The sequence below is a fragment of the Agelaius phoeniceus genome, chromosome 1, assembly GCF_051311805.1.
Source record: "Agelaius phoeniceus isolate bAgePho1 chromosome 1, bAgePho1.hap1, whole genome shotgun sequence".
NCBI lineage: Eukaryota > Metazoa > Chordata > Aves > Passeriformes > Icteridae > Agelaius > Agelaius phoeniceus.
Genome location: NC_135265.1, coordinates 125225596 through 125246323, shown reverse-complemented (window position 1 = coordinate 125246323; position 20728 = coordinate 125225596). Strand labels below are relative to the sequence as shown.

Sequence of the window (20728 nt, the reverse complement as noted above, 5' to 3'; positions counted from 1 at the left end):
GAGCTTGGGTTTAGTGTACCTTCTGTTGGAAGGGAGCAGGAAAGATGGAATATGGATGTCTTGATTTTGTAGCCAGTGTAATTAAATATGGGAAAAAGATACTGCATGCAACATTTCTTACTTCAGTTTTGGGTTGTCGCTGTAATATACATCAGCCCAGTCTACTCAATGAAGTGTGTTTCTTATGCTTTATCCTACAGGAAGAAAGACCAAAAAAGTAGAAGTAATAAGAATATCCTTGCTTTAGACTAAAGCAAGCATGGACTCAACAACAAAGAAAGATTTTGTTTATATGCAAACTGTTTAAATATTTGATACCAGTATGAAGGTAGTCATATTCTTATGTATCCAGAGATTTGCACTCATCTAGGTTATGTTAATTAAAAATATTTTTGCGGTATGTATTTGCATTTGAGGGGCCAAGTCTTTAATTTTATATTCTTTACAAGAATTAGCGTGGCGATTATGTTTTTCCATTTCTTGAGCTACCTGCCCACCCATGCTAAAAAATGTTGTTCATTTGCATAAAGAATATTTCCACTACTTCAGAGGTTTTTGGGTGGTTGCTTTCAAAGGGAACCTGCCCCAGAGAGTTCCACAGGATTGTCCAGTGTGAGTGGGAGGCTCTCTGGAGCAGCAGGTCACCCTTCCCAGGACGTGGCCTGTCACTGGAACAGACACACATGGATTCATTTCCCTGCAATCTGCAACTGCCCTGTGGGCCTGGGGTAGCTCCAGCTGCAGTCCCTCAAATCAAAGCTCTGACTGACCCTGTCAGTCCTTTGCTGTCACTTACTATCACAAAGTTAACTTTTTACAATGAGGAAGAGCTTCCAACTCTGGCACTGATGGAAATACTGAATACTTTTAATATATATATATATATTTGGAAAGTATTTGAACAGTGTTTTGTCTTTTTTTATACAACTTTTAGCCAAATAGAAAAATTCTGATTATTACTTCTGTGGATACCTGTCCACCTGTAAATAAACTCATATATTCAGGTACATGAACCTGAAGAAAAAAATAATAAAGACTGTTCAGGGGCTATGCGCTTTGCTAGCTCCTGGTTCCTTTGTACATAAGAGGTAACTGTTTAAATGTTGGGTGGGGTTTTTTTTAATTTACCTGTTGTTCCTCTAAAGAAAGAAGAAGAAAAAAAAACTTTTGACTTAGTTTTCTCTTTTCTGAGTTAATACAAAGATTTTCTAACTTTTTACTGCAGAAATGGATAAATACCTGGTGCTAAGTGAATGTGAGTCAAACTGGCCATAGCAGACACACCAGTTAGAATGCACTTTTCCTGTGGCACACAATGTATTTTCTCAGAAGGGATCTTCAAAGGACTGTCAGATGTTTACATTTCTTCTTGTTGCCCCAAATAGTTTTGAATATTCAAATAACTTCCAAAAATAAAGTCATGGTCCATTACTGATGCGACAAATCCTTACATTTAAGTATCTACAACAGCTTTGTACAAATACCATTTTAGAGATAGTTGAAATATTGGGCTTTCATACTTTGTAATGCTTTGATGTGACAATAAATATGCTGTTGCTATCTAGTCTAACCTCATTGTAGACCTGTAACTCCCTGTTTCTGGTTATGTCATGAATTGCACTGGCTTGAATTCAGCCAAATACTGACTGTTCAGCTGAAATATTCCGACTGTTATGATGTCCACAAAACATTAATTAAATGCACTTGTATCTGACTACCATGGAATATGTCAAATTATTCATGTAATAAATCCCTTGTGTATAACTTCTGTTAGTTGTTTATGTGAACCTCAGTTCTTCCACAGCCATGAATGCCTGTGCCTCAACCAGGGACCAGCTGGAGTCAGTCAGTGATAACCTGTGCATTGACTTTGTTACGAGCAGGGCTGATTCCCTTCCCTTTCATGAGAGGGCTGATGTTTACACACTGTGAGCAAAGACACACAGGACAGGGATGTTGAATTCTGAGTTTTGCCCCTGGCAATTTGAAGTCCAGCCTTTAGCTGGTGACGGTGGTTTCCCACTTCCATGCCCACGCTGCTCCTCCTGATGCATTCTACAAGCAACACTTCCCCTGTCCTGCTCCTGCCTGGCAGCCTCCCTGTGCACAGCAAGGAGCAATCCTGGCAGCAAAGAAGGTACAGAAATTAAAAGCAGGTCTCCTCCTACCCACATATGCCTTTTCTTTGCAGGTTTTCCTGGAAGTTTTGTGCAGGGAGGGAAGGGAAGAGGTAAAATATGACTTGGCTGAGGCTGCCAGATGCTGAATCAGCTGTGATTGCCTCACGTTTTCCTTTCTTTTAAAATAAGGGGTACAGTTTTCAAAAATGCCCATCTGACTTCTCTACAGGCCCTACCCAGCCCATCACTTCTCAGTAAGTCAGTTTTAAAAAATGGTGCATATGCCTCTAAATCACATGGGACTCTGGGTAACATCTCTTATAATGCCTTTCTCCTAGGTCTGGAAATATGATGCTCTGGGATTACAAAGACCTGGTGCAGCTGCTGCAGCTTACCACAGTGCTCATTATCAGCCACACATAGTTTTACCCTCCCAGAAGTGTTCTTTGCAAAATGCAGATCAGGCAGCAAAGGATCGTTTGGCCAGGATGTGCCTTCGCCATAGGAAAGCTGATGAAGCTACTGCTTGAAGCTTGTGAGCTGGAGAGGCATCCCTGAAAAAAGGAGTGGTTTCTTGGGGAAAAAAAAAGTATAAACAAATACCATTTCTGTCCAAATTCTTGACTCCCCTTCCAGCTTTGCTAGGTCATATTTAGGTTTTCCTTTGGCTAATGCGTTCCTAACTCCTGCTGCAATGCCAAGTGCAATGTAAATGAGTGCTTTAATCACTCTCCTTGTGCTCGCATTTTCCTCCCTTCAAGCAGCACCTTCCCACCACCCCCGTGCGCACTCGGTCACCTCTCCAGCAGAGGAAACCCGTGAACAAACCTGTTCTCCGGGCCAGAGGCGGAGCAGCTCTGGCCAGAAGGCTCCGCCCTGCTCCCAACAAGAGATCCCGGTGCCGGTGCCGGGCGTGTCCCTCCGTCCGTCCGCAGGCAGGGATGCTGCAGCCCCAGGCACTGCTGGAACTGCCGCTGTCTCCACAGCCCCGCTCCTGCCCCGCAGGTACTCAGAGCTGCCTCACTTGTACCATCAGAGTGGGGAATCCTATGGCTGACTCCTGTAGATATAAAAAGGAAGAGATTTGAAGTCGTATAATTACCAAAGAAGCATTTAAGTGATATTTCAGACTAAATTCCACTAATTAAATGCCACTTTAAGAGATAATAATCTCTGTTGTAATTGATGTTGCTGAAGACAGATGGGCTGTCTTCAGAATTACAGTTCTTATCATGTTTCTACATTAAAGGGATTCCATTTTAGACCACAATTCAATACTTATGCTTCCCTCCCTCCACTTCTGCACAGGCTTTGTCTCTTTTTTGTCTCATGTACTTCCCAGAGAAAATTTTGAGACCGAATGATTCAGTCTCTACCTGCATCAGTAACTTCCTGTAACCTCATTCCTTGTAGTAAAATAATTCACTAGATTCAAATTTAGACTTCAAATAATCTTAGCTGCAAGAAAACAATTTCTGTTTCAATGACCTGTGTGTTTTGTACTGTGCATGCTGCCATCGTCCTGCTTTATTCTACTGCATTTGAGACCTGTTCTCCAAATGTGGCCTCACAGAATCATTATGTTATAATATTACTTCTGATGTGAGGTCCTCATGGAAATCTGCTGCACCAGAAGCAACTTTTTAGCAATGCAAATGTCACTTAGAGAACAATAATATTATTTTGGTGCCCTTAACCGAACATATTATTTTCCAGTTTATTTGCTTAAACTGCCAACTTTTTTCTCCTTCTCCCACACACTCATCTCTATGATGCCAAGGAAAATATTTATGTTATAAAAATTGTTTGAAGACTAAGCTACACTTCTCTTTCTGGCTTACAAAGTAAAAAGCAAACACTATGTTAAGATTTATGTTCTAAAATTAACGTTGGAGAGGAAAACGAATTTGCACCTTCCTGAATTATATTTTGCCTGTTTATCCCCAGAAGATACCACTGTGAACAGACACAGCTCTTTTTGGTTTTTTTTCCATAATTTCTGGGGAAGGAGAAGAGTTTTCAAACACATTTATTTCAATGCAAGGCAAATGTCAAGCAAATTTCTCATTACTCTATCTCAGCTCTGCCTTGTGATACCTATTGTAAAGTCTTGCTCTGAGACAAGACTTCACTGGTTTTTTTCCAAGTTGTAAAAAGCCAAAAGTTACAGGTGGCGAGAAAGGGAGGAACTACCAAGGACTGGATTAAACCACCAAGATTGTTTTTAACCAAGCAAGGGCCACAGCTCCCAGTGTCTTGTCTGACTCTGACAATCACTAGTCCACCACACATTCCTTTCAGTATTTTTCAGTAATATGTGAACATTCCCCTTGGCTATTGGCTAAAAGCAAACTTACCCATCTTTCCCAGGGTTTCAAACTGTTAGCTTTGCAGGAGTTTTAGCTTTCCTTCTAAATACTATAAGCAGTATAGTATATATATCTGTAAAAATATATATAGATATATAGTATATATATCTACAAAAGTATATATATCTATTTCTTAGTATATATATCTATAAAAGATACATGTGATAATATGTGTGTGTATATATATTTCAGAGATGCTTTTCACAAAATTAGTTTTCATAGTGACAACATCCAGAAAAAGGGGGAAAAACTATAAACTAGCCCTTTTTAGAAAAGATGAGAATAAAAATATGTGCAGCCTAAAACTATATTACATACAACTGATACCAAAAGCAACACCACGTTTGTTGAAGCAGGTGGGAACTGCACAGTCTCGACATCGAGACACATTTTTTTCCACGCATTCAGTGGAAGTAAAAACTTATCCCGTGCTGACCTCCTGTGGTACGTAAGGAATCTGCAGTCGCCAAAAATAGTAGCCAGAAGTCAAGAGCACGGCGAGGTAGGAGAAATAGGGATAGGCTGGTCCTCCATTGCCAGGCTGGGAACGCAGGGAACACAAGGAGCACGTCCCAGAGGACACACATCCCACGCCCCGTTAAACTTTGGTGTTCAACTCTCATGCACACAAAATCCTGCATCTTACCCAATACTTAAACATGGGGAATGAATCAGGTAAAAACAGTTCCTAAGTTTGAGAAGGGTTGTTGTAAATTCCTTGCGAAGAGATATGAGCAGCTTTAGCTTGGAATCTTGTCCTTCATCCTTGCAGGTCAGAGCTGTGTTTGTGTCGTCACCAACACTGAGCTATCTCACAGTGTACAAGGCATGGAGCATCCCTCTCTTACTGCTTGTGGTTGAGACCATTTGACTAATTAATCTGTGGAAGGCCAAGTCTTTTGTCTCACTTCTGGTACCTTTGCTGCTGTTGCATTCCCCACCAGCACGGTGCACACCACAGCTGTCCAAGGGAGGTGACACACATGCTCTGCAGCTCAATATTCACTCCTTGAAGGGCTTGCTCACATCATTCAAATCACTCATTCCATTTAGACTCCAGAGGATCAGAAAATGAGTCAGTAAGTGGGAACCCAAATATATTTAACACCATCCTTCAGTGGTGAGCCCATTTAAGGTCACAGGAAGCAGACACTGCTCGCTCTGCCAGGAGTGAACTGGCTGAGCCTGAGGGCTGGGACAAGACCAGGATTATCATATTCTTACCCCACCCTGAAGTCTGGTTGCACTAGGTACCCTTTCATTTTGGTACACCTATACCTGTGCCACTAGGCCTGCTTCCCTGTCCCTGGATACACCTCACCTACTCTCCAGAGGATGCAGGGCATTCCCTACCCTCACACACACAAGGCTCTGACCAACAGTGCCCATACCAGAGTTCAGTGAAAAGGGAGCTCTGAGTCCTACCTCAGAAGAGGGAGCAAATTTATTCCTGCAGCCTTGCTCTTTTGTCACTGGCAGAAAGAGGCAGCACTGTGTGTAAAGCAGGCCTTCCCAGTGCACCCTCTGAAACCAGAGCACACCGAGGATGCCTTCAACTTACCTCACAGCTGGAACTGCTACTCAAACACAAACACAAAATCCTTCTAGCTGCAGATCCTGTGCTTTCAAGTCCCACCCCCGCACAGTGAGCAAACCACCCCTAGAAATCACTGCCAGATATGCTTTTAAGTCTTTTTCAGGCCATCAACACACCTTCTAGCCATGGAAGAGGAGAAACTGGCACTTTATTTTTGTTTCTCATTATTTCTCCCCTCTTCTCTGCCCTGGTGTCTATCAGCATCACCGCCTTGCTTCGTCGTGCCTGCAGTATGAAGTCAGTGAAGTGGTGACTCACAGAACCAAGTTTAGCCTCAGTTTTTAGCCAAGGCTGACCAGGCTTTCTGCAGTGCTATAGGGCAGAGATTTCTGTTTGGAGACTTAAATGACATCCTCTTTAGAAAAGGGCTGGTTCCTTCCTTCTGGTCACAGACCTCTTGACCTATGAAACTAAACAGGATACAGAAAAAGGGAAGGAAGGAGGAAGGAAAATGTTTTTTTTACTTCCGCAGCTTTGGTAAAAAACAGAAAATCAAAAATATTTGGAAACTCCCACTCCCAGGCTGCTTGTTTCTTGTGTTCTCTTTTCTTTAAATATTTGTGTTTTCCCCCAGAATGGTGGTGAGGGGTTTTGGCATTTCAGGCTGAACTTAGACCATTTGGCTCGCTACATGTGCTCATTTTCTGCACTCCTCCCCCTGCCAGCTTTGTTGCTTCCCAAACTCAGCAGCAAAATGAGAAGTACAGTCCCTCACTGAAGATGTTTCGTATTTAGAACCAGCACTTTATGATGAGGACACATCCTGCACTGCACTGCTACCGGACATGTGGAGAGAGGCAGAGGGGGTATGGTGTCAGGGCAGGGGAACTAGAAAGCTATCAGAGGAAAGCAAGATGAAAGTGGAAGGGAAATGAAGTAAGTGGGTGATAAAATAATTCTGTTATATAGGAGCAAGCCAGAAGGATCAAAGGATCTCTTATATTTGCATTTTATCCTCATTTCTGTTCCTTGCCATTTCCTTCCTCTGCTGTATATTATTATCACCTCTATTATAAAACTTTCTGGTTGCTTGCAATTATCCCCCCTTTAATCTCATGCTAGCTCTTCCTCTTTGATCCATGCCTTTTTGCCATATGAGTGATTGTGTGACTGCTGCATATATATGTAAAAACCTACATTTATTTCAACTTCATTTCCCCATTGTGTCTTCAGTCAAGCTGTGTGTCCTTCCACAATCCTTTCTGCTTACCTCAATTAGGCTTGATTCAACTCCTGATGCCTAAAGAGGCTGCCTAGAACAGAGCCTAGACAGAGTTAAAGGAATAAAGTAGGTATTTATTAAAGGAATAAAGTAGGTATTTATTAAAAGGCTTTCAAAGGATACACCTTGGGCAGTGCAAGAGCCTGGCTGTGGCTCCACCCAAGATGGACTCCGAGACACGAGTTTTCATATTTTATAAGTTTTGGTCCATTTATATATTTGGGTTAATTGTCCAATTACAGCTTCAGGTTATGAAGTCCTATCTTCCTAGCTTGCTTTCATCAATTCACTGTTGTTTACACCCTTTGGGCCTGAAGCTGCAATGGTGTCCTTGGTTCTTGGGCTGGAAAAGGATCGCTTTGTCTGACTAAACTGTGAAGAGAACTTGATAACACTTTATATGAAGTTCAGAGTTACATAATAATGCAGTACAGAATCTGAAAAACATGAAAGCTAAAACTTAAGGCATTACTTCCAGTAAAAATGTTGCAAATGGAAAGGTCCTTCTAATGTCTTCATTTTATTTTTGCACAAGTTACAGTTACAATTTTATACAGTAAAGACCTCCATCTACAGAGAGGAACGCCTAAGTATGCTCTTCATGGCAAGGCTAAGCTGAGAAAATAAAGAAATAAACCTGTGACTGGCAGCCTCTTGATTCTTTCTCTTTTAACTTCTGAAAAAAAAAATCACTTTTTTTTTTTTCTGTTCATCCCCTTGCCTCCCTTCTACCAGCCTGTCCTGGGACCCCTCCATCCCCTGTCCCTGCAAATTGGGCTTGCTGGCAGGGCTGAAGCATTCCCAGAGCTGAGGGAGTTGAGCAGAATAGTTGGAAATGTCAGAATAGAGCAGAGTCAGCTGGAAAGTCAATAGGGAAGATGCTCCTTCTCCCAAGGACAAGCCAGGGCTGCTTCCTCTGGTGGGAAGCAGGAGGCAAATCAGAGCTGCCCAGCCCGGGCTGGCCCCATCCCTCTGCAGCTCCCACACACTGGAGCAGCCGGTCTCACACAGGGCTGACACCAGGCAAGAACACCTGAAGCCCTGTGCACATTTTCTCTCCTTCTCCCTGGTTTTAAGCAACATTATTTTAGCTGTGGTAAATCCTTTTGAGTGTATGAAACACATTGGCCCTGGATAGCAAGGAAATCTTGTCTTCATTCTTCTTCTCTAAAGGAAACATGAAAGGAATGGCCTGGATAGTCTGAAGTAGTCAACTGCATGTATGTATTCTATATTTATGAATGTGATAAAGAGTGTCAAAAAATACCAAACTCCACAAAATATTTAAGAAGCTTGTAGCATGAATATTGTTAATGAAACCTCTTGATTTTAAAAGAAACATAGAACATGATGGAAAAAATATTCTTTCCCTTGATCACTGAAATCCTGACAAGCACCTGAATTCCAAATAAGCACCCCAAGAGCTCAGGGAAAAAAAAGAGCCACTGAAAGGAGCCACAGAAAGGAACAAGGACAGCACCTAAACTGTAATTTTCATCCTGGCCTACATTAATCTTCTATGAAGCAACACATCTTCTAGAAAAATCCAGCTTGTATTCTCCATGGCTTCGTGTCCTCCAGAGTACCAGCCCCATACTGTCCCCACTATCCCCTTGGGAAGAAGAGAGTTATTTGAAATTCTAGAAGAGCAACAAGTGATTTCATTTTGTTTTCCTTCATGTGAGTTTTGTGCTAATAAGCACTCAACAAAGCATCTGCAGAGATGAGAGAGACAAAATGCATTTAAGTTTTTTAGCTTTAAGCTCTTGCACATGCAGCACTGCCTCTCTGGAATTAAATGGGACCGTGGTCTTTTCTTATACTGCTCTGTATTCAAATAAATCCCTTAGTAAGATGGGTTTATTTGAATACAGAGCAGTATAAGATGCAGCACCTCACTGTTTTGTATTCTTAGATCACAACACAACCTTGAACATGTTTCCACTGCCACCCTTACAAGCTACACTGCAGACACACAAATGATTTGCATGTTATTGCATTAGAAAAGAGACCTCAGGATGTTGCTACCTCACATTCTTCACCTGCACCAATCTCCTCAACACACCATCATATCTCATGTGATGCAGCTCAGCATCCTCTCTCTGTTTTAAAATCTTTAACAACAGCAAGTTAATTGATGCCCCCTGTGTTCCCTGCTGATCAATTACAATTAATCACTAAAGCCCCACTTTCCAGCCCCAGTGATTAATTATACTTCCTTCTCAGAAATATACTTCATATATTGCTGAAGATTCTAAGATTGAGAGCAAGAAACTGGGTCTTGCTCTGAAGAACTGAAAAGCCCCGCACTAAAACACCTTTTACAGCTGTGAGTAGCAACACCCACTCACCACGTTGCATTTTCAACCTTCTCTTCAGTAAGGTGCATTAGTCAGCCTCCTGAAATAAGCACCTTCAGGGCTTATTTTCTGTTCTTGTGGTTCTTCTTTGAACTCAAACCAGGCAGTGCCTTCCCAAAACATTAACAACTGTGGTAATAAATACATCTGATAAGAGTTCACAGAGCATTAGCATCAGCAAGCCAACAAATGGCTACCAAGTGTTGGAGAGCGTTATGTGCTGGGGATATATCACAGACCAGGGAGGGCAGCTGCCCTCCTAGGGGGTGTGGATGGGCACAGCTGACATGAATTGACTCACAGAGCTGCATGGCCCAGCCTCAAAGACTTCAAAAGCTTCTAGTTTGGGAGAGGAATATATTGTTTGTCCTGGTGATTCAAGTTCCTTATGATTCACCAGAGAGAAAGAGATAGAAAGCCTGACTGGTTCTGATTTGGTTGGGTTTGTTGTTTTGTTCTGGGGGGTTGTTTTGTTTAGTTTTGGTTTTTTTCTTTCTTTTTGCTGGGTAGTGGAGTTCTGATTTCCTAGGCTTTAGGAGAGAAATGGTGTTTCATGTGTAGGGCTACTGAAATAACAGTGGTAACAGTTATCTCAGTGGGCTGGTCAGAGATGTGCTGAGCAGTCAGTCTGCTGGTTCACAGCATGAACAAGAAGATGTGGACAGATGGTGGAGCTGGACCCAGAATTGGCAGAGCACTGATGAAATGGGTGTGCAAACCTGCTCTTTGTCTGATGTGGTGATGTGCTTCACACCCACAGAGGAGAGGTAGACAGGTTAGGGGTAGTTTCTGCTTTTGTTCCCATGGGATGTGGGCTCTGGGCTTCTCTGCTCAGCCTGCACTGTGCTACCAGTACAAAGCAGAAGGGCTCTGTCTCTCTCAGGCCATTCTTGAATTTCCTGGGGTGTCAGAACTTCCTGGGCAGCCTCCTGACACCAAGAGCCCCAGGTTGTGAACCATTAGCTGCAGAGGTCTGAGTTGGGTTTTGATGTTTTTCTCCTCTGATCTTAAGGTGTGACTGGAGTGTGTGGTGCATATTTCATCAGGGATCAGGTTTCAGGAGCAGATGTAAGGGCTTTTCTTTTTTCATAGACTAAAGACTCAAGGTTGTGCTCAGTCTCTTCAGATGCTGTTTATTTTTCATCAGATACACAAAGGCTATCCACCATCTTCTTGCTGAACTGTATCTCAATCACCCAAGAAACTACATGGCAAGCTCTAGTGGGAAGTGAATTGTGCCCTGTGTCTAGTTAAATCTGCAGAAGGGATACAGACAAACCTAATGTGATTAGATTCCAAAGTGGAAGATGGACAGAGCTTGAGTCCATGACTCCTCCTTGTTACTCCAGGTTTCATCAGGGGGAAGGGGAGAGACTGCAGGCAACAGCAATGCCTCAGTCCAGAAAGGAGGCTCTGCAGTGTGTACTGCTCACTTGCTGACTTCAAACACTGTCAGAGCACAGGTACAAAGGCTGTGGGGGAGAAGGATGCACGTGGACTTCAGAGGAAACACTTGACTATCACAGCTCTTCAGACAGACAGATGGGAAGAATTTCTGAATTCTCATTGTAGGGATCTTAACTGCAGGTGTCACTGGAAATTTAGTGCAGCTGTCTTAAGGCACAGGCAAAGACAAACCAAACTAGAAAAGTGATACCTCCAACTGAGGTACAGTCAGCAGTGAGGTTCTCTGAACAGGAATTGACATTTCTAAAGACTTGTGACAGAAAATGAAAATGCAAGCTTTATGTAGTGAAAGCCACAGTATTGAGGACTTCTGCTTCAATTTCACCCAACATTTCCCTGCCATTTGGTCAATTTTTGAGTAATTTGGGTTCTTGCATCTTCTGAATTGTGTCCCCCTCAAAGTCAGCCCTTCTTCTGGGACTATATTTTTATTCTGAGCTGACAATTTGTGGCCAAGCTGATTTTCTTCTTTCACAACAGAACTCTTTTGCTTGTACTGCAGGCAGTACTCACTGACTGGAGGGGATTATCAACACCGGGGGAGAATCAAGTTGGAAGTGACATTTCCATCTAGGAAAAATATGGTAGAGATTAATCCAATATATAGTAGTACTGTTCAGTGAACATCTGAATACATTCTTTCCTAACCAAAACTTTGAAGAGTTGAATCTGGATTTCTTTAGTCTACAATAAAGTCCATAAATAAGAGGATAATTGTCAAATATATCACATTTTACAGCTGCTTTAAAACTTGCACCAAAACAAATTTTTATAGGAAAATGCAACTGTGGGAAGTTGACTTTTTTTTCCTTGAAGAATGAACTATTTGATCAATGACTCTATCATCTTAACTCAAACATGTCTTGTTGGAACATACAAGAAACAAGTTTGGGATGGTGGTTCTTGTCAAGGTGGGTTTTTCCCCCTCATGTCATTCTCTTTTCTGGCTGGAGTGGAGCATGAGGAGAACTGACAGTGTTGAGTGGATCTAGATCCCAAGGACTGAAAAGCAGCAAAACCACCTGTAAGGATAAATCTCCATGTGAAACAAAGCCAAAATGAACTAGTGTGAATTGGAAGATTTCAAAATGAAACTTTCCACATGAGAAGATTTCTACATATTTCACTGGGGGGTGGGGGTAATTTTTTTTCTCAGTTTTGATCCTGAACATGAGACAAAAACATTGTGTTGAAATACTAGAACTGAAAGTGTTCTGGTTACTTGTTTAGCACAGCAAAGGCCAGCATGCATGTAAACCATTTCTGATAGATATCAGAAGCCTGGCCTGACAGGTTACAGCAAGCAGAGAATTTCATGTTTTAAACTGAGCAAACTACTATCCCTGAGGACAAGCAACAGACCTTTTAAGTTTCTGTTTTTAAATAAAAAACTAGGTCTTTCTAAAATCTGTCAAAGATGTCTGGTGGCAACTGCTTTGATCTGTCCCTGATCAAACACAATTTGAGGTGTTGAATTAAGTCTAGATGGGAGGCAGCGTATGGTGTTAGGGAGAAAGTGGTGATGTAGATAAAGAGGACTAGGGTTACATGTCCTACAAGGTGCCTATCATGTTTGTTCAAGTAATCACAATTATTACTCTGAGAACACTTCTCTTCATTACTCATGCCATTCACATGAATGTAATTCACATCTTAGTACAATTTAAAATTCTCAGTTTGCTTAGGAGGAGAAGGAGGCACCCTTTTGTTGGCCCTGCTTTTTGAAAGGCTGGTGCTCGTTGGCCTGCTGAAAAGATAAATTTCTGAGTCCTTCTAATGCACTTCATTATACCTTAATAGCTGGATCCTGGTTTTGGCACAAGATGAGGAAGAAAACTGAAAAATGGGCTTGTAGTGACAGCAGCCACAGGGAAGGAAGAGAAAAATGATAGGACAGTCTGTGCTCATCAAGAGCTGTGCTTAGATGCAGCAGAGATGTTTTAAACTGGCAACAATTTCTCCTTTGATCTGCCAATGTATAGTTGAGGGAAATGTAAGAAGAGAGGCTTCAAAACTGGAGGCATTCTAATGTAGTAATTTCCAAAATATTTTAAAAGTATCTGAGACATATGGTCAGACTCAGAAGGGTAAAGGGCTGGAAGGTAGTGGACAGCTAACAAGCACCATGTGTGGGTAAAGGGAAGAGAGAGGAGGAACTTTCCTAGGAGGGGCAGGTGAAGGAGGGAAAGACAGTGAAATCTTTGGCTTAGCTGGCAATGTCAGTGAGTAGGGTGGAAGCCAAGATTTTTTAAAGGGTCTGGCTGACAAACTCTGTAAAGCACTGCCACAAAACCCAGCATCATAGAGTAGGCACACGAGTGCTTTGCTGAAAGGGTCTTAAAACAGTTTTCTGTTGGTTTGGGTTTTTTCTTTCTTCAGCCATTCCATACCATCTTTAGCCATCTTCTACATATGTTGGCTCAGTGTAGTGCACTGTAGTTTTTCCCTTTACCATGTTCAGGCCTTGTCTCCTTGCCACTCCCTTTCACATGTCATGAGACTCCAACTCCACAAAAAGAGTTTAACAAGTTCAGCTCACTGGCCTTTTGAAAGAGGGATGGGAGAGGTTGCTACTGCCTAAAATGTGGGCTGTTCCAAGGGGCTGGTGGCTCAGCCCCACGATGTAAAGGAGTGTTATTTCTGTAAAGGACAGAAGGAATTGACTCAGGTCTGAAAGAAGTTGGCGAATAAACAAGATAAACAAAGCACAAGTATCGTTTAGTTTCTTTCCATTCAGTGCCTAATACACTAATTTCACCACACAAAATACAAGCTGTTGCAATTACCCCAGGAATTAAGCAAAAGGAGAAACAGGAGTGTTTTCTTTTAGAAATGGTTTTCATGTGAAGTTACAAAGATAAAGTGCATTTCTAGCTACTGATTAGCTTTAAAACTATGCTATTCAAGAATCCACTCGAATTTTCTGTAAGATACTCCTTAACTTCATAGACAGATTTTTCTACAGTTTTCATATTTGATTACTAGAACTGCTTGGGGAAATTGAACCATATTTCTGTATTCTGAGGTTCTGAGAAAAGAGTAAAATAAAAAGGGGAACAGAGAGTTATGTGGCTGTAGACTTTAGGCTGGAGGTTTTTGACACTTACAAGGCCAGGCACAGAAAGCATTCCACTTAAGAGCAATGCAAAAGCAGTGACAACTCATTTCTGAAGCACCAAAAGTTTCTTTGGATCAAGCCAAGGATGGCCCTGCTTATAAGATAAAGAGTAGTATCAACAAATATTTCAGGGTGCTTTTCCTCCTCCATGCTAATAAGGAAAGCCTAGTACCCTTAAATCCAATTTACCACACAGTGGTTGGAGTTGTTCAAGAATCATAGAATGGTTTGGGTTGGAAGGGACCTTAAAGACTATTTAATTCCAACCCTACTGCTGTGCAGGGACACCTTCCACTAGACCAGGTTGCTCAACACCCCACCCAAACTGGCCTTGAACACTCCCAGGGATGTGGCATTACACCATTCTTGCTGAAATGCTGCACAGCTATGGGAGCTGGGACCACACACTGGCATTGCTTAGAGTCATAGAACTATTACTCAGAATCTCTGAGCTTTTCTCTTTATGTCTTAACAGTAAACCTGTACTTCTAATTACTGCTTTTAAGCACCCTGGTATCACTGCAAATTGAATACCTAAATACAAGAGGCACCTTCAACCATTTGAAACTCCCAAGAAAAATGTGTATGTGAATTTAGCGTGTTATCTGTGCAAATCTGGACTGCTACATCCTGATTCCACAACATCCAACTCTGTGCTGGAAATAGCTCTCCTTCACTATTGTATGCATAGAGTCATAGAGTGTCCTCAGTTGGAAGGGACTCACAGGGATCATCAAGCCCAGTTCCTGGCCCTGTGACCCCTCAAGGGTCACACCCTGTGCCTGAGACCATTGTCCAGACACTTCTTGAATTCTGTCAAGCTTGGTGCTGTGACCACTTCCCTGGGGAGCCTGTTCCAGTGCCCAAACACCCTCTGGGGGAAGAATCTTTTTCTAATATCCAACCTAAACCTCCCCTGACACAGCTTCAGGCCATTCCCTCGGGTCCTTTCACTGGTCACCACAGAGAAGAGATCAGTGCCCGTCCCTCCTCTTCCCCTGACAATGAAGCTCTAAACTGAACTGAGGTCTCCCCTCAGTCTCCTCTTCTCCAGGCTGAACAGACCAAGTGTCCTCAGCTGCCCTCAAGGCCCTTCACCATCACCACAGCTCACTTCTGGATGCTCTGGAACAGCCTCTTTATATTGTTGTGCCCCAAACTGCACACAATACTTCATGCACATTACCTTTTCTTTAACATTTGTATTTTCCCTGCCTTAAAAAAGGTCTATCTTAAGTTTGTAGCAGATGAGCTTGTTACTTGATTTTAAAGGCTTGTCAAGTGCACAACCCACCTGGTCTTGTACAGACAGCTGCTGCAGGCTAGAAGGATACCGCTCTGATGAAGCTTCATGTCATCAACACACTTATCCTAGGAAACTCTATGATTTGAAGTCCCCAGGTATTCATACAGCCTAACAGGAGGTGTGAGGAGCAAAACCTCAGGGATTTAAGGCATTTGTTATTAAGGAAGGCAGTTTTAAAGGTGCACATGGGTCCTCATGTTCTGTTTCCCAGTTCAACTGGACTTTACCATTTTCAGATGTGACAACCCACGGATCAGACTAACTAAATGTCTTGAAGTTAACTGCATAGGCAGACTTTATGCCTGAACAAACATATTCAACCCTAAATCTGGTCTTAGCCCTGTGAAAATGTCAGTAATTGCTTTCAGTCTGAAGTGATGTGATAGCTCAGGATAAAGGACTGCCTGGCTTTTCCCTAACACTCTGCTCAGGCTACTTAGTAAAAGGGCAGCTCTAGGTTAGGTGAGGCCTCTACTCTCCTCTGCTCTTTTTTTCCATTCCCTATTTCTATTCTTATTATCACAAAGCACTGAAGGAACACAGTCATTCCTACAAAATTACTGTGGTAAGTGGAAACTTTGCAAATAACCTAAATGGGTGACCACAGACATTATTTAGGGAGAACCCAGGGGGCTTGGGGAGGGAGAGGAAGCGAAGCTGGAATTTATTTTGTTGTTTTACAGCTAAATCCCTAAGTTTAGTGGCTGAACAGCTGAAGTGACATGCTGAAGGAGACAGGTTCCTGACATCTCCTTTCTTCATCTCCTTCCAAATGGTCTTTCACAGAGAAATGCTGGAAGGCTTAGCAGTAATGTCTGAGGCGTGAAAGTGCCCAGCTGACATGACACTCACTGCCAGAGGTTACAGACTTGCAGCAGGAGAAGAAAACACAAATTACATCCATCTTATTTCTCCCTTTACCTTGTAGTTTATATTTCACAGCCTAGAAGAAACCCACATTTTTTGATAAAAAGAAGACTCCTCAGATATATCTGATGCTGCTGAAATCTGTATTTTTTTTAACTTAAATCACTATATACTCTATAAAAATTCCAAGCAAACAGCTCCATGCACCCTACATGTTCTAACAGCTCGAGACCCTCCTAGCAGATTCTGGAGAGGACCAGGATCACTACACAGGACAGCTAAGTACTTAACGAAGCTGAAATTTGTGTTGGTTTTTCTTCTAGTTACCTGATCACAGTTACATCTGCATTACACTGAACAGGTTTAGTGCCTGTCCTCTGACTCTAAAGGCCAGTGGCACTGCACAGCCTGTGTCCATGTGGCAGTATTTAGCTTGTCTCCTAAAACAAGTCTCCATGATGTCTCCTGGGAACAGTTTCTGGCTTGTGTCTGGGCACTGCTTGAGAAGTATGGGCTGCATGGACCAAAGCCATCCCAAGAAGCATGCTGTCAGCATGAACTCATCAGTCACCACTTGTGCCCTGTTTAGCTCATTATTTTTATATTGTAGTTATTAAAAAAAGGGAAATGCTCTTCAGAAGAGAACAAAGTAGTTATGAAAACAATTCATTGGAATACAGACTTACAGGCAACTGTGCAAAAGGGAAGCAGAGTATGGGGTGCTATGGGGATACAATGACCCAGTCCTTCCAAAACCATGCAGCAGTTCAATCTGCATTTTAGGAGTTTTTAGACCATGATTTTAGGAGCAACTGAAAAAAAAAAAGAAAGAAAGAAAGAAAAAAACCCCAAAACAAAGTAACCATGCCTGGCAGCCTAACTCTTACTTACTGTGAACTGTAAAATAAACTCTGGAGGCAATGTTATGTTCTTAAGGAGTCACTGTCAAATTAAAAACAATAGAAAACACACTTGCATTTCAAATCTATTTGTCTCCTGGTATTGTATGTCACACAAACCTCAAAACAGATGCTATTAGTAGTATTTTATTCTTTGGCCTGGCGTGTTGGCAATCTTCAGAGCTATTCTGGTGGATCTTCCAACCAGCAACAAGAATGAGAAAACATTTTTGAAAGTGTGATTGTAAAACCACAAAATACTGACTTGGGAACTTGGTCACTTGTCCCTGAAGCTGCCCTTATTTCAAACCAAAAGGAACCCAACAGACATGCACTAAACTCTAGATTCCCCACCCTAACTAGTCACCATTTCCTCAGCTGCACACAAACTTAAAACAGTCTGGTTTAAAACTGTCACTGCTGGATGGGTTGTGCTACTCTGTAAATAAGGAGGTTTTCCCCTTCTCTATATCCCAGAACCCTTAAGCCTATTTGCTTGTCTATTTTTTCCACAAGACAAACAGAACAAAGGAAACTTCTGGCTTTGCCAGAGCCTGCTCCCTGGTTTGCTGAAGCATATTGATCTGTGGTTGGGCAAGCCATCCTCTCACAGGGCCCAGCTGCCCTGTTCTCTCACTACCCTCCAGCAAGAGCCTCCCCCAGCAAATCAATAACTATCCCAGAGCCTGCCTTTTCCCGGGGAATGCAGTCCCTCTCTCCATCCCTGCAGCTCAGGGGAGGGAAATGAAGGCAGCAGCCGGGGCTGGCTGAAGCGATGGGCTGGGCTGGGTTGCCCCAGCAACAGATGGCACTTGGAATGCCAAATCAGCTCACTGTCACTCCTCGGGCTCCAGGGTGCGTCTCACAGCCTGCAGCACCCTCCCAGGGGCCTCACTCCGACAGGCTGAAATGGAAAAACAGCCACCCTGACCAGGTCTAAATGGGAAGAGAGGTATTTTTGGATAAACAGAATATCTCAAAGGATATTACTATTTTAGTCAAATGCTGGTTTAGAACTGTGCCTCTTGCACAACTATGTGAAGATGCAGCCTGTAATTACGTGAGATGTTCTAAGGTGTTTTTTTTCCTGTGGGATTCTAGCATCATTGGTGAGCAGAACAGCCAGTGACCACTTGGTGAGTGCCTGCTCAGTAATTTGATTTCTTTCTGTTCTGCCTGTGTTTGTGCATCTTCCTAAGCCAAATGTTGCCCCAGCTGTGTTCTGCAGAGGATTATTCATTGGTGAGCCTCAGGGGCTCAGAGAGCACAGTTTCTCACCACTGCTAATGCAGATGTTGTTAGACACCTTCAAGAGCAGAGGGGCAAGTTTTCACACCAGTGTTACTACTTGAGTGATGATGGACTCACGATGTTGTTACAGGAAAATTCCCTCCCATGGCAAAAGCAGACATCCTCTCTTTCTTGGTTCCTGTCTCCAGCTTCCCACTCCCGCTCTGGCAGCACAGTTGGCTGCCTCCATAGTAGCACTGACACAATCATTTACAAGGCTGGCCTGTAAATCATCTGCACTGCAAGGCCACAGACAGTGCCACTAGTGCATTTGTGGAGCTGCCACACAGAGCAGGGAACAGCATAAGGGCAGATGTAACTGAATTTTGACAGAAAATCTTCATTTAACTAAAACCTTATAGCTGATAGAGAACAAGAACAAGGGACAAGGTACTTTGGATTCTCAATCTGAGACACCTCCAGCTTTTTTTTTTTTTTACTTACTTTTTCAAAGTATTTAGCTTTTTTTTGAGGGGGGGACTAGAAGTCTGGTGACCTCAGCTGTAGCCGTGACAATGCAGGTTGGATATCTGAGAATGGGCCACATACCAGTGGCCAGCAAGCCAGAGTTTAAGCTGCTGCCCAGAGTTGTGTAAGCAGCTCTGTCATGCATGCTAAGTGGCATTTAACTATCTTGCTCCTGAGACCATCCCATCTCCATCATGCCTCCCCCACATCACTCACTGTACATGGTCCAGTTTTTGCAAAACAAGAACAGGAGCCACCCAGACAACATCCCTCTAAGTGTCCAACTACCATTCATCCCCAGAACACCATCCACCTCAAGCACTGAGGAACAGAGGCACCCTGCGGAAAACAACACACAATCTACCATTACAACCTGCAACATGCTGAATATATGCAGGAGGAGGATAAATTAAGAACAAGCCCTGCAGCATAATCTTTCAGATCATATTTAAAGCAAAGGGAGGACACCCATCATCAGAATTCATGTATGTCACCACAAGATCATTAGCAGGCTTGATGAATGCTGTAACTCCACAACATGGCCTTCTGCCATTTGAGCTGGAGGATTAACCTCTGTCAGTGGCAAATTGCCATCTTTTACACTGATGAGCAGTGCAAGAGCTTGATGGTTTCTCACTGTTATTTACTGACAGCAGAGGAATAGCAAGTTGTGGGCGCAGCTCCACGTTTCCAGCCCAGCTGTTCCATGTGCAGAGGACATCCTGCTGCCCTGAGCTCTGCAGCTGGGAGGGATGAGCCCCTCCACCGCTCTGCCTCCTTGCCCTGGCTGTGGGCAGGATGAGCAGAGGGCAGTGCAGGGCATGAAGAGGGATGGAGGCAGAGGTGTGCGCTGCGGTGTCCCTGGGGCCACACCGGCTGTGGGCAGTCGGCCCCGAGGGGTAATGGGCGCTCCCCCAAGCTCGGGAGGAACTGATGAAGAGTACTCCTGCTGCGTTTCTACTTCCCAGGCACACTTAAAATCCCTCCCCTTCAACACACAGGGTATCTCTGCCTTGTTCAGAAACCCAGGTTTTGCATTCCTGCCACCCCCCGCACACCAGGTCCCTCCAGGCAGCTGCAGCCGCCACACTCCACTCTTGCCAGACAGAGGAGGAGGAGACTTGCACCACCATCTGCCTCCAGCGGCTCCCGCCCGCCCTTCCAGCCGCCCTGTCCCGCCTCATGCTCTCTCCAGCCCCGGCACCTCCCGCCCTTCCAGCCGCCCTGTCCCTCCTCATGCTCTCTACCTCCCGCCCTTCCAGCCGCTCCAGTCCCGCCTCACGCTCTCTCCAGCCCCGGCACCTCCCGCCCGTCGGCCCCAGCGCTGCCTCCCCGCGCTCAATTCCTCCTCTTTCACCCAGGGGAAAAAACCCGCCAGCTCGGCCCGCTGCCGCTTTCCTATGTTAATTAAATTCAATAAATATAACAAATGGTTACTAAATGCTGACTGCATTTGGACGATTTCTCCCCACCAGGAAAAAAAAGCACCCTCCCCCAAACCAAACAAAAATACCCCAGATAAAACAACAGAAAAACCCCACCACGCAAAAATCCCCCCTCAGACGCGCCAGCACTGCGTGGCGCTGCTTTCTTCCAGTTTGGCTCTCTCAGCTGAGCTCTCTCGGTTCTCCCAGCCCTGGGCGGG

At 43.5% G+C, this 20728-nt stretch overlaps 1 long non-coding RNA gene across 2 annotated transcripts in view; it reads right to left on the bottom strand.

Moving 5' to 3' along the window:
* LOC143695335 (uncharacterized) overlaps window positions 1–20519 on the bottom strand; it is a 31673-nt gene extending 11154 nt beyond the window's left edge. For both annotated transcript variants that reach the window (XR_013184436.1, XR_013184437.1), the window contains exons 1-2: window positions 20331–20519; window positions 2949–3180 (exon numbers count right to left, since the gene is read on the bottom strand). This is a non-coding gene — a long non-coding RNA (uncharacterized LOC143695335). The remainder of the gene's footprint in view (window positions 1–2948; window positions 3181–20330) is intronic.
* Between the last annotated feature and the right edge of the window lie 209 nt (window positions 20520–20728).